The 12,069-nt window shown below is 41.1% G+C and overlaps 1 protein-coding gene across 3 annotated transcripts in view; it reads right to left on the bottom strand.

The window, feature by feature from the left end:
* The window catches only part of FER (FER tyrosine kinase), a 399,749-nt gene extending 393,847 nt beyond the window's left edge, over positions 1-5,902 (bottom strand). The window contains exons 1-2 of one of the 3 annotated variants that reach the window (XM_045837887.1): positions 4,172-4,237; positions 3,817-3,967 (exon numbers count right to left, since the gene is read on the bottom strand). The gene's annotated coding sequence lies outside the window, so the exon portion shown is untranslated. Of the gene's footprint in view, positions 1-3,816; positions 3,968-4,171; positions 4,295-5,780 lie in introns of those variants that run through there. The other 2 variants (XM_045837886.1, XM_045837888.1) reach the window with 2 other exon arrangements.
* Between the last annotated feature and the right edge of the window lie 6,167 nt (positions 5,903-12,069).

Below are 12,069 nucleotides of genomic sequence, written 5' to 3'. Positions count from 1 at the left end.
AAAGGAATCACTTCAATTTGACTGGATTTTATAGAGCTAGTTATGTCCTAGATCCACAAAGGTTTCAAGAAATGTCACTTGCCAATATCAAGGGTCTTGTGAACATTGTTTTTCTTTTTATTTATTGATTTGAGAGACAGAGAGGAGGAAGGGAGGAAGGGAAGGAAATGGGGGAAAGGGAGAGAGTGAGACAGAGAAAGAAAGAGAAGCATCAACTTGTTGTTCCACTTATTTATGTATTTAATGGTTGTTTCTTGTTTGCACCCCAACCAGAGTTGGAACTGGCAACCTACTGAACTACCCAGGCAGGGCCTGAATGTTATTTTTCTGTCTTCATCTAACTTAATATCATACCGACTACATCCACAGAGGATAAGCCATTTAAAAGCAATCTCATTCGCAATGATAAAATTTTAAAGATACTTTTCTAAACCAATGTAAAAAACATTTTTATATACTAAATGCCTCGAATACAAATATTCCAGTATTGAGCCCTGGATGGTGTGGCTCAGTGGATTGAGTGTCGGCCTGTGAACTAAAGGGTCGCCAGTTCAATTCCCAGTCAGGGCACATGCCTGGGTTGTCGGCCAGGTTGCCAGTATGGTCATGCAAAAGGCAACCACACATTGGTGTTTCTCTCCCTCTGTTTCTCCCTCCCTTCCCCTCTGTCTAAAAATAAAATAAATAAAATCTTATAAAAATAAAAGAATAAAAATAAAAAGTGGAGAGGCATTCATTTCAGGAAAATGTGTGACTTGGGTCTCAATTGTAGTACTGAAAGGTGTGTCTCAAGTATTTGTTACTAATAATAGTTACACACTTTTTTCAGTTGACTCACTTTCCTCAATAAATCACAGTAGATTCAAGCTTATCCCTATAATGACATCAATTTCAATCACTTGTATTCTGATATGCTTTCTTAAGCAGAAGAAAACAAGATGGAATTACCAAGAACATGGCGAGAAACTGCACTTTAGTGTATGTCACATACGTAAATATCTTTACCGGATGAGAAAAAATATTGAGAATCATTTACTTAGACTGCAAAATCTGTTTTACTGCTGGATGAGGCAATAAAGACTATCTGGTTCAATTCCTAACTCCTCACTCAGTTCAGTGCCTGCTTCATGACACCCAACAAGTATAGGCTGGTCTGTGCATTGAAACTGAGTGTTTTTAAGAATTAAAACCCTATAGTTACAGAACAGACATTTTGAAATATGGATATTTATTGAATATTGCTCCTTAAAAATTAATCATACATAAGCAGGAAGCAGAAAACATTCAACTAAGAGTTCTATGTATTATTACATTTGAAAATACAGTTTAAGTTTTAAACAGATTAATTAAATGTGGTTTAAGGTAGAGAGGTACACTACAGATTTAATATTTAGTTTTCCTATACCACTTTTAGGCAAATAGTTGTGGTGTAAATGACAGGAATTTTGGGAAACAATCTAACAATAGATGATAATCTAAGGTGCAAGAAAAATAATTCAGGAATTCAGACAAACTAGACATATTTTGAGGTTAAAAAGCACTTAAATTTGTGACTATCCCTACTGAGAGAGTAATCAAAGAACTATACAAGAACAGCTAATTGCAGGTATTTCTATTTACTATGCCTATACAAATGCAAATATCATTCAATTTAAGTTCACTTACTGTAATTATTTTAATTTCCTAAGTTTAAAATTTAGGGACTTATAAGATGTTAGAATAAACACAGTTAATACTAGGACAGATAAAATTAAAGCGGAAATTGAGAACATTCTAAATTTAGGCATTTTACCTACCGAACTTTTCAGACCATAAGACACACCTAGGTTTTAGAGGAGAAAAATAGGAAAAAAATTTGAAGCAAAAAATCTGGTAAAATATTTAATAACATAAATAAATATTTCACCAATGTAAATGTAAACAGAACTCAACAGCAGCATTAACAACCATTATTCCTCCCAAATGGGGGAGGTGTTGTGTCTTATAGTCTGAAAAATACAGTGCATTGTCTCATTTCTTCTTCATAGCAACCATGTGAGGCTATTTAATCATCCCCATCTTACAGATAAGGAAACTGGTTTCAAGAGATTAAATAATTGCGCAATACCCTACAGAAGAATTTCCAGATCTCTAACGGAAACTCAGATTATCTAGCTAAAAAAAAAAAAAAGAATATATCACTACATGCTGTGACCTAGCAAGAAACACCTCCATTAAAATTGCCAGTCTTGTAATTAAAACCTTGTAAAGAAGGAGACAATGTCAAGCTTATAGTAAGTGGTAATGATGTACAGACTAAAAATTTATCATAGTTTCCTAAGTATATATGAATGTTTCAGAAATAATTCCAAACTATGCATGACGTTAAATTTTAAAAAGCTGAATACATAATATCCCAAAAGTGAAATTTGAAAATTTTTGTAGAAAGGCACTAAATAAACTTTATCCTACCTATATATTTTGAATTCTAAAGAAAAACTTGAGAGGCCCCATGTTGTGTCAGTCATAAAGCAATTTCATATGGGTAACTAGGATTATATTTATATTTATGAAATAAAAAAAGTAGATCATTGCTTGGGTCTGATTCTATTGTCCTGACTTTAATATATATCCTCTATTTATTCTTTTCCATTTTTCTTCCAGATTTTGGAGAGCTCTTCTAATTTAAGGAAACTGAGTCTCAAGTTCAGGAACTCCTGCAAGTTTAGATGCAAGTGCAGATATACTGCAATGAAAACCATAAAACTGCAATGATTGACAAAATATTAGAGAAAAAAACCAAAGTTTCAGTTATTTTCCAAAGCATTAACTATAGTGAAATTATTGGTGGTGACTCTAGGGTTTTTTTATTGAATTTATTTTAAAGCATTTAACTTTCATAATAAAAATTAAAGAGAAAGGTGAAAAGGAAAGACAGAGGAAGGCAGGGAGAAAAATACCTACAGCTATGATTAAAAAAAATCTAAACATCTTATTCTTTCCAAAGTTCCAAAACTGTTACTTGCTTCATCACATTTCTCTCAGTGATGTAGTAAATTAACCATATATAAACATGCCAGAGACAAATGAGATATGAAAAAATGAGTTAATCCAAAGATCTATAAATTCTGAGACATAGCTCTTAATTGCAATATTTAAGAAATTAGCTATAAAAATTAGGTAAGTATGAAAAGCAGATTTAGGGTAAACAAACTGAAAAACAGGATTCAAATACTTAAGAATATAGAAATTTCCTAAGTATGGAAAAATTACAAATACAATAAACACATATGTGAACTTAGAGCCATTTCACATTTTATTATAAACTGAAGAGAACTTATATATTCAAATATTCTTTAGCTACACCATGAAACAATACCCAACAAAGTTTTGAGCACTATGAAATCTAATTACCTCCTTTTCCATGAAATAGTTCTTTTAAAAGTTCACACATCTAAGCTTTCTTTTTCCATTACCAAACCACATTCTTATTCCAAAATAACATCTTTAGATTGATCCAATATATTAAGTATATTACCAATACACTGAACAATTTATAGTCCCCTGAACCTGTCTTCAAAAGAACATGCTTATTTAAAAATCAAGTACAAAACTAGAATCTATTAATGCAGGAGTCCAATTTCAAAACAAAACTTTTATTTGTATAACAAGTTCATTAATTTTCTTTTTTTTCTGATTATCAAAATGCAATTTAATCATCTGGACCTTGATTTAGAAAGCTGATGAATTCTTACAAGATTGTTCTATAAGTCTCATGGAATTAAGTAACTATAGGTTTCGTAAACACTACTCCCATCTACAAATGGAAATAATCACCTTAATATTCTGGTACATGTATTTATGCTGGTTTTCCAACTTGACCATTTCAGTTTCTCTGTTCCTTAAAATTTATTGCTGTGTAGGTAGTTGGGTAGTTACTGAATAATTTGAGTTTTCTGCATTGCTTGAAATTTTTCATAGTGAAATACTGGTGGAAAAGAAATGGCAAATGTGAAATGGTCAAAGACCAGAGTTATGGTTAACTAATGATTGAAGATATCTCGAAGTGATTTTTCTATAATAAGCCTGGACTATTTCTTCCAAACTACTGACATCAACATTTGAAGTAGTGCAGAAGTTACATTAACAGGACCCTAAATAACATTACATGTAAATGTTTAATGCTACTAACCATCAGTGCGGAAGAAAAACAGATCTTCACCAAACGTCTTTCATGGAAGAAAACAGGAAATATTTCCACTACGTGCAGGTACTCTTTTAATACATTCCCAACACCTTTGGAAACATAGTTCCCTTGGTTCAAGAACATTAGCAAGAAAAAAGTGTTCCTGGGTTACAAAATACATAATACTCAGCCTTCCTTTGCATTGATTCACAAACTTGTGGCTCTTCACAAATGTCTTTGTTAATACCAAATAGGTATACCAGGACTACAACACTGTACTAGTAAAATAATTCTATTTTTGCAATAGGGTTTTTTTTCTTAATCCTGTCCCCATTCCATGGGATGAAAAGCACTTTCTAGTCTTTAACCACGAAAATGGTTTTGGTCTATTATTGCTTTTTACGTTATACTTTTATATACAATGGCTCTATTTGAGAAATTTTTTATTATCATAAAATACCCAAAGAAAGAGAGAGAAATGGTATACTATCCCCTTAGAGTAGATGATGTCAAAGTGACGGTGAGATCACAACGATTGTATGCACTCCTTACGAATTAAAAACTACTGAAGCTTCTTTTTAACCATAAGGCAAAGAAAAACCAAAGACTACATTTCTTAATAATTGTTTAGATTTGGGATTGAACAGCAATTCCAAATGTGCTGGGATTTCCTAAAGGATATCACAAATGCGCGAAGTAAAAAGCAACAACACAATTTAGTCCTTAATTCGTGCGTGACGTACCCCTACCAATACCAACGCAAATACCGTTGTTGAAGTTGACACTAAAGGGAGATTCCAATGGCAGAAAAGCTGACCCAAAGGTGCCACCCAACACCTTCTCAACCCTAAATGGCAAGGAGAGAACAGAGCAGAAATTGCCCCGGCTGCACTAGCTTCACACTTAACAGTTAGTCTCTTGACTGTCTCTTCAGAGTCACCTCTGGCCCAGACACGACCAGGGACCAGACGGACCAGGAATGGAAGGTGAGGAATAAAAGCAGGAGGTGAGGAAACTGACCTACGCGAGAAGACCTGGGGCGAGACTGAGAGGGTCAAGGGAGACTGAAGAGCCCCAGGGGCAGGGAGAGGTAGGGGAACACCTAGGAGTTCGGGGTGGCCGCCAGAGCTGGACGGCAGCTCCAGGACAGAAGCACGCCGAGAGAAGGGGGTGCGAGAGTAATGGGCGGTGCCTACAGTCGCTCCTCCACCACCCCACACCCCATAGACCCCCGACCCGGCGACGGGGCGGGGCCGTGGCGCCGGCCTCAGCCCCTTCGCGCCGGCACCCGCCCCCTCAGCCTCCAGTCTCCGGTAGGTGGGAGGGGCGGGCCTCACCAGGCCCGAAGGACAGCCCGACCCAAAACCCGAACGGAGAAAGCTCCGCCACAGGCGGAGTACGGGCGGGAGACCCCGCAGCCAGGGGCCGGCGGGGGGGGCTGAGGGCGGAGGAAAAGCATTCGGAGAAGCCGCCCCAGCCAGAGCTGAGTCCCAGGCACCCCTCTGCGGGCAGGGAGTGTAGCCTAGGTTCCCCACCGCCCTTCCCTCCTCTTCCCCCCCCCACGGCGTTGCCCCGGGCAACAGCGCCCGCCGCCGGTGGCGCAAAACTCACTTACCTAGAACCTGACAAGCAGGAGCCCCTCAGACACGGGAGCCAGTCACCACCCCGCGTCACGGGGGCCGCCACAGCCAATGGGCGCCGCTGTCACAAGCCTCTACGGCCAATCCAGATGCACTCCGGTCTCCGAGCACCCTCGAGGCCTCAGCCAATGGGCACGAACAGAAGGCGGTGCTGCTTACCGGCCCCCAACCCCCTCCTCCACTGCCTCCCAGGAGGCGGGGCGCGGCCGCTGGGCCCGGGCCCCGGAGGGTGGGTCTCGGACTCCAGGCCCGGTGGGCGTGCGCGAACACCGGGCAGCGGTTCGGCCAAGGAAGGCGTGAGGCTACAGCCGCCGCCCTCTGGGCCGGATCCCGGGCTGGGGCGGTGTCCTGTGGTCCGCCTGTTTGCTTTTCTCTCTTCGTTCCTGTAGCCCGCTCCTCTCCAGCATGTGTCCAGGACTGCCGGGTGGGAGTGAGGGGGGATGGCCCGGAGGCCGACAGCGGCGTCACAGGAAACTTTGGGAAACTCGCCTGGCCGCGGCCGGGAAGTGGCCGGGCCGGGTGTGATAAGCTGGGGCGGCCTGGAGGGGACTACCCGGCGGATCCGCAACTGGAAAGGAATTCGGAGGGTGGGGGCGGAGGCGTGATTAAAATATTAAGTGTGCCCTCAGGGTGCTGGGTTATCCGGGGAGCTGATATCTCCGGGGATGAAAGCGGCTTTGGGAACGGGCACTGTGCCCTCTAAATACTCATTTTTCGCCCTCAAAATCAGTGACTTTTTCCTGTGCGTTTTACTTGCATCAATTGTATTTTCCGAATGATTTTCAGCTCCCTCAGTGCACTCTGAGTGGCTTAAAGGCAGGAGCTGTCTTTCCCATCCCTGTAATTCCCGAGCCTAAAACCAAAAAAAGGAAAAAAAATGGATGGCTACACACTCAATGCTGAAATTGTGATGGATGCTGTTTAAAAGCGTCCTGTGGGTGGTCCTTATAATAAAAGTCCTTACCTCTTCAAGAGTCTAGAAGGTGCGAAGAACCGAAATTGGTTTGCGCTTCCAGGGAAGCTGTTTCTGAAGTGTCCTTCGCCAAAAGAATTTAATGGAAAATGAGTAATGTGAGCTAAACAAAGATAACTAGGTGATCTGAAACAGTATTAGTCACTAAATCAAGGGTGTGTTCCTGTGGCCGACTGTTTAACCTAGCAGATACTTAGGTTGTACCACATTCTTTGCCGGGAGCAAATCTAACTTCAACCAGTTCCACCTCCACCCTACATCCCTTTAAAACTTTGTGGGAGCCAGGCAACAGAGGTGAACGTATATACATGTATATTTTTTTCCCTAAACACGGTTATTTGTTGTGAAAGCCCTACACATAGAAAAACATAAATTTGAAATGGGAGTTTTTCTTGTCTTCTGTTTCAAAGAACCCAGAACAGGTTGTAAAGACAAATCAAATTTTAAGTGATTCATAACGATCTGATCAGATCTTTGGGGCGGAGTAGGGAGGGGTCCTAGGAAGAGGTTGCCCAAGGCAACAGAAGCGGCCTAGGACCGAATTGGCTAAGACCAGTGCTTCCAGAACACAAGGAATTACGGGCAGAGAAGATTTAAAACAAAAGGAGGGCAGAGAGGGCCTCTTTGCATCTCTTCCTCCCCGGTGCCTGGGTGGTTGGATGGACTGTGGCTGGGAGAAGAAACTGCGGGTGAAACCTGGGATAGGTCTGGCCTGGCAGAAGGTGGCAGGGTTCTTCGGATGTTTTGGAAGGGACAAGCTCTGAGGCAGAAGCCTGCCATCCATCTAAAATTGTGTAGTTTTTGTATCTTATGTTGTTTTGGTTTATAAATTAATCCTGTAGAAGTAAGATGCCAGGGGGAAATGATAGAACTCAAGTGTTAAAGCGGTTAGCCTTAATTGATAGGGTTAAGTGATTTAAGCTGTGAGTGACTGATGTCTGTGGAAAGGTGTTATTCCAAAATTGTGTAGCTTTTCAATAAAGACTCTTTTCCTTTATCACCAAACCTTTGCTTCCAGAAATTGGCCCAAAGGGGCAGCAGTGGGCAGAAGGACCCCACTTGCTGTTCAGTACCATAAGAGACTTAATTCTCCCCATTGATGATGGAGGAAGAAATTTTCCTTCTCAAATCATTTACCTTAGAAAACTTGTAATTGTTGAGTACTTGCTCATCTCTTTGAAGATAAATCTCAATGACTTGATAGGTCTTCTGTCAGGAAGTGCTTTGTCAGCTTTACTTGTTGGCAAGGTCTGGCTCGAGGACCTGGGAGCTAGTGCTTTGAAATGCAAATGTTAAGAGAAATAGCACACCTGAACAGATAAAGAAAGGTGGTGTGTATATATACATATAATGGAATATTATTCAATCTTAAAAAAACAAAGCTTGCTATTTACAACAACATGAATGGACCTCGATGTCATTATGCTAAGTGATGTTGGTCAAACAAAAAAAATACAAATACCATATAATCTCACTTATATGTGGAATTTTTTTTTAAAGCTTGTAGTGACAGAGAATGAACTGGTTTTCAGGAGTAGGGGTTGAAATAGGTGAAGGGAGTCAAAAGGTCCAAACATCCAGTTACAAATAAATTAGTCATGGGGATCCAATGTACAGCATGTTGACTATATTGCATATTTGAAAGACGCTAATAGTAAATCATGAATTCTCATCACAAGTTTTAAAAAAAAATTGTAACCATGTATGATGATGGATGTGGTAATCATTTCACAATATATACAAATATCAAATCATTATGCCATACACCTGATACTAACATATGTCAACTATACTTTCATCAAATAAAAGAGAGTGAGATAGCATCCCTATATCCCAGTTACTTTAGGGGAGTAGAAGCCTAACTTCATTGGGCAAATTGGTCCAAGTTGCAAAACTACCTTCTCTCATAAAGATATGTAAAGTTTGTTTTTCCTCTGGATAAAGCTAATTAGCTAATACAGATAGTCATTTCAATTACCAAATAAAGTTAAGATGTATTATGTGTCCAAATGGTGTTGACAAGGTCTAACTTGAGGACTAGTTACAGTTTAAAACATGCAATCTGTTAAAACTGCTTGGCTATATAAAGGGTGAGGTTCTTTCTGTCTCTGCAGTCATTTTGCTGATTTCCCATAATGCACATCACATTCTGGCTTAATGCTTATTCAGTAACCAGTGTTTTATTTCTTCACAACCTTTGTGGGGGGGATTTCTGGTCTAGGAGAAGATTTTGTTCATTTTATTTCCCCATCAATCCTTATGCCCAAAATATTGAGACTATGCCCAAAATATTGAGACTACAGACTTAAGGAAAGTAATTACTTTTTAGTTTTAATTTGTTCTCAAAATGATCTCACATTAGGTGATACCTTTGAGACAGGATAGTAAGAAGCTAGGAAAATTGGCAAGTGGAATAAGGAAACAGACAGCCAGCAGAACACAATGGCCAAGCAATTTATAGACAGGTGCACATGGTCACCAGGGCAGAAGGCCTGAGGGCCTGGCAGAGGGCAATACTGGGAAGACAAGCACCTCACACCAAGAATAACCTTTCCTCTCCCACCTTTCCTCTCTGAAGATAAATCTAGGCCTCAGGTGTATGTCAGCTCCAGACCCAGAAAAGCAGCAAAACCCGGTGGGTAACACCAGGACCAAATGCAATGACTAAAGACCCCCTGCCCTGCCATTGACCAATGACCCTGAAAGGGCACCTCTGGAGGAATGATGGATATTCTACTGAAACCCTCCCCTGAGGCCTCCCCTAAGAAGGGGAAGGCCTCAGGGACCTGCAAGAAGGGGATAGAAGCCTCAAGACAAAGGACCCAGCATGTGTGCTCTCCCTCTGGGGAGCAGCCTGGGACATTTCCTTTCTCTTCTATCCTGCGTCCCTTCTCTCTTCACAGGCACATGTCTCTTAAACTCTAAGGCAATGAGCATTGCCAGGCTAATCTCCCAAACCTGTCCCCAAGTCCCCTTTTCTCTCACTTTCCAGTGAGCTAAGGCAGCCCAGCCTACGCTTTCCTGTTGCTTCTTCTATGCTAAGCCCTTCCTTGTTTCACTCTCCCCAGCTTTAATAAATGGATCTACACAAAGTCAAGAACTTAATACAGGGTGCAGCCAAGACTGGGGCCCCAAATAGGGATTGGGAATGGGGTCCAGAACTCAAGGTGTCCAGGAAATATTAGGATGTCCTCACACCTTCCCCCACAGGTGTGAGTTGGGGGAAGAGACACATGGAGAAGGAACATGCAGGGCTGTTTTATACGGCAATAGCTTTGCAGCTAATCTCTGCCATGGTCATTTAACATATCTATAACCTTTAACTGGTTGCACAGACATGTTAAATAGCTGTGGCCATGCTTTGAGCCAGGGAAAAGGCAGTGACTTCTACCAAAGATGTAACTGAGGGGCAGTTCCCCCCAGTTACAGCACCTGTGTGAGAGCTTGGAGAAGATTGGCTTCATGCTATGGGGCCACGCGTGCCCAGACTCACTATGGCAACCCAGTAAAGCTGGAAGGATATGGGAGTGCTGGCAAGTGTAGCCAATTGTGGGCAGAGTTGGAAATGGGACTGCAGAGGAGGACTGGTGCAGGGATTTAAACCTAGACTCAGCAGCCAAGTAAGAAGAGAGAGCCACACGCTTCTGGCAGAGTGGGGACAGGGGATCCCTGCAGCCATATGAGAGGAACCACATGGCTTTGCCAGAGTGGGGACACCCACAGCTTGGGTAGAGAGAATCACCATGTGGCTTTAGCAGAGAACCACCACTCGGCTTTGGCAGAGTGGTGACCCCCACTCCCCACAGCTTCGCCAAGGAGATCCATTCGGTTTTGTCCAGAGTGAAGACCCCTGCAGCTTTGGTAGAAGAGGACCACACAGCTTTGGGATGCTCCCTTTGGCCATATGGCCTGGGAAGCAGGAGACACTTTGCCTGGAAGAAGGGTGAAAGGACTCTTGCCAGTAGGCCACGAGAAGGTGCCACATGACTTTGGATTAATTGGAGATCCTGCCTAGATGGCAACACAGCTGATGGGGTCAAGAGCCTGCATCACAGACGTGTGCTTCTTTTCCTGAGATACAGTACCCTGAATTAGGGCAGGGGGAGAAGGAAGCACTGTGGGCATCTGTGGGTATCCCAAAGGACTTTGATATTTTAATGAAGATGTTAGGTCACTATTTTAAGTCTGTATAACATTAAATAAACATTTCCTTTCCTTTTCACAAATCTCTGGCATTGAGAGCCGTCTTTCATATAAGGCAGCAGACATAACGAACCCAGGGTGGGGGGGAGTCCTTTCAGTAATTATATATCATTCCCCCCTTGGCCCTGTGTGTGTGGGTGTATTCTGTAACAGTTCTTAGCATCCCTAGGTGGGCCAATAATCATACCCACCCCCCCATCTGTTCTGTAGCAAACCCACACTAGGCAGACCCACCCAGGGCCTGTAACACCTTAACACTGAACTACAAGTAAATTTTAATAGTCAAAAATGACAATAAAATTAACTTTTTTGGTAGTGGCTATTAACTGCACAAACTAAGCTTATATGAATCAAAACCTCTTAAAATAGAAAAAAAATAGTTTTCTGTAATGTTAAATTTTGTGGTATATGGCATGTCAACATGAATGAAATCAATGAATGTTTGTGCATTAAATATTTAGATAAAGCCAGAATACAACTTTGGGGAATGCTTCACCAAAGCATGTCATTTCCAAGGAACTTAGGATTTCTCTACCTTTATACAAGAGAATCTAAATCTGAAAAGATGTAGCTGATGAGTGGGTTATTACATATTTCCAGAAAAGAGCTTTAAGTGAACATCTAATGGTGAAAACAGAACTGGTTGATTTACATTGTGTATGTGTTTTAAGGAACTCAAATCTCTGAAAACAATAAAAATCTTTCCAGCTCTTCAACAGTTCTCTCGGTTCTCACCTATTCATTCAAGAAACTTGAAATCTGTCTGGCATATGCAAAACACTTTGCTAAAAAATGCAATTTTGAATGAATGTGCTTGAAGTAAATGAATGTGGCAAAAATCTATGCTGCATTTTTAAAACTGATAAAATCAACTATAAGAAATCCAGTTTAAAATTTCCCTTTGTTATAATCACTTCGCATTGCAACACATTTAACAAGCATTTTCTTTCACCTGATATTAAATACACTGTGCAATTTCCTTACATCTTGTAAATGTAGGTAGGATATGGAAGAATAAATGAAAATAATTTCCTGTCTAGATGATTCATGAGTTCATAAAATTCTAGCCACCCCCACAGGGCCTGGAG

The sequence above is a fragment of the Phyllostomus hastatus genome, unplaced genomic scaffold, assembly GCF_019186645.2.
Source record: "Phyllostomus hastatus isolate PE091 unplaced genomic scaffold, TTU_PhHast_1.1 phas_contig_254, whole genome shotgun sequence".
Taxonomy (NCBI): domain Eukaryota; kingdom Metazoa; phylum Chordata; class Mammalia; order Chiroptera; family Phyllostomidae; genus Phyllostomus; species Phyllostomus hastatus.
The sequence above is the reverse complement of the archived record's forward strand: the minus strand, read 5'-3'. Positions and strand labels throughout refer to the sequence as shown.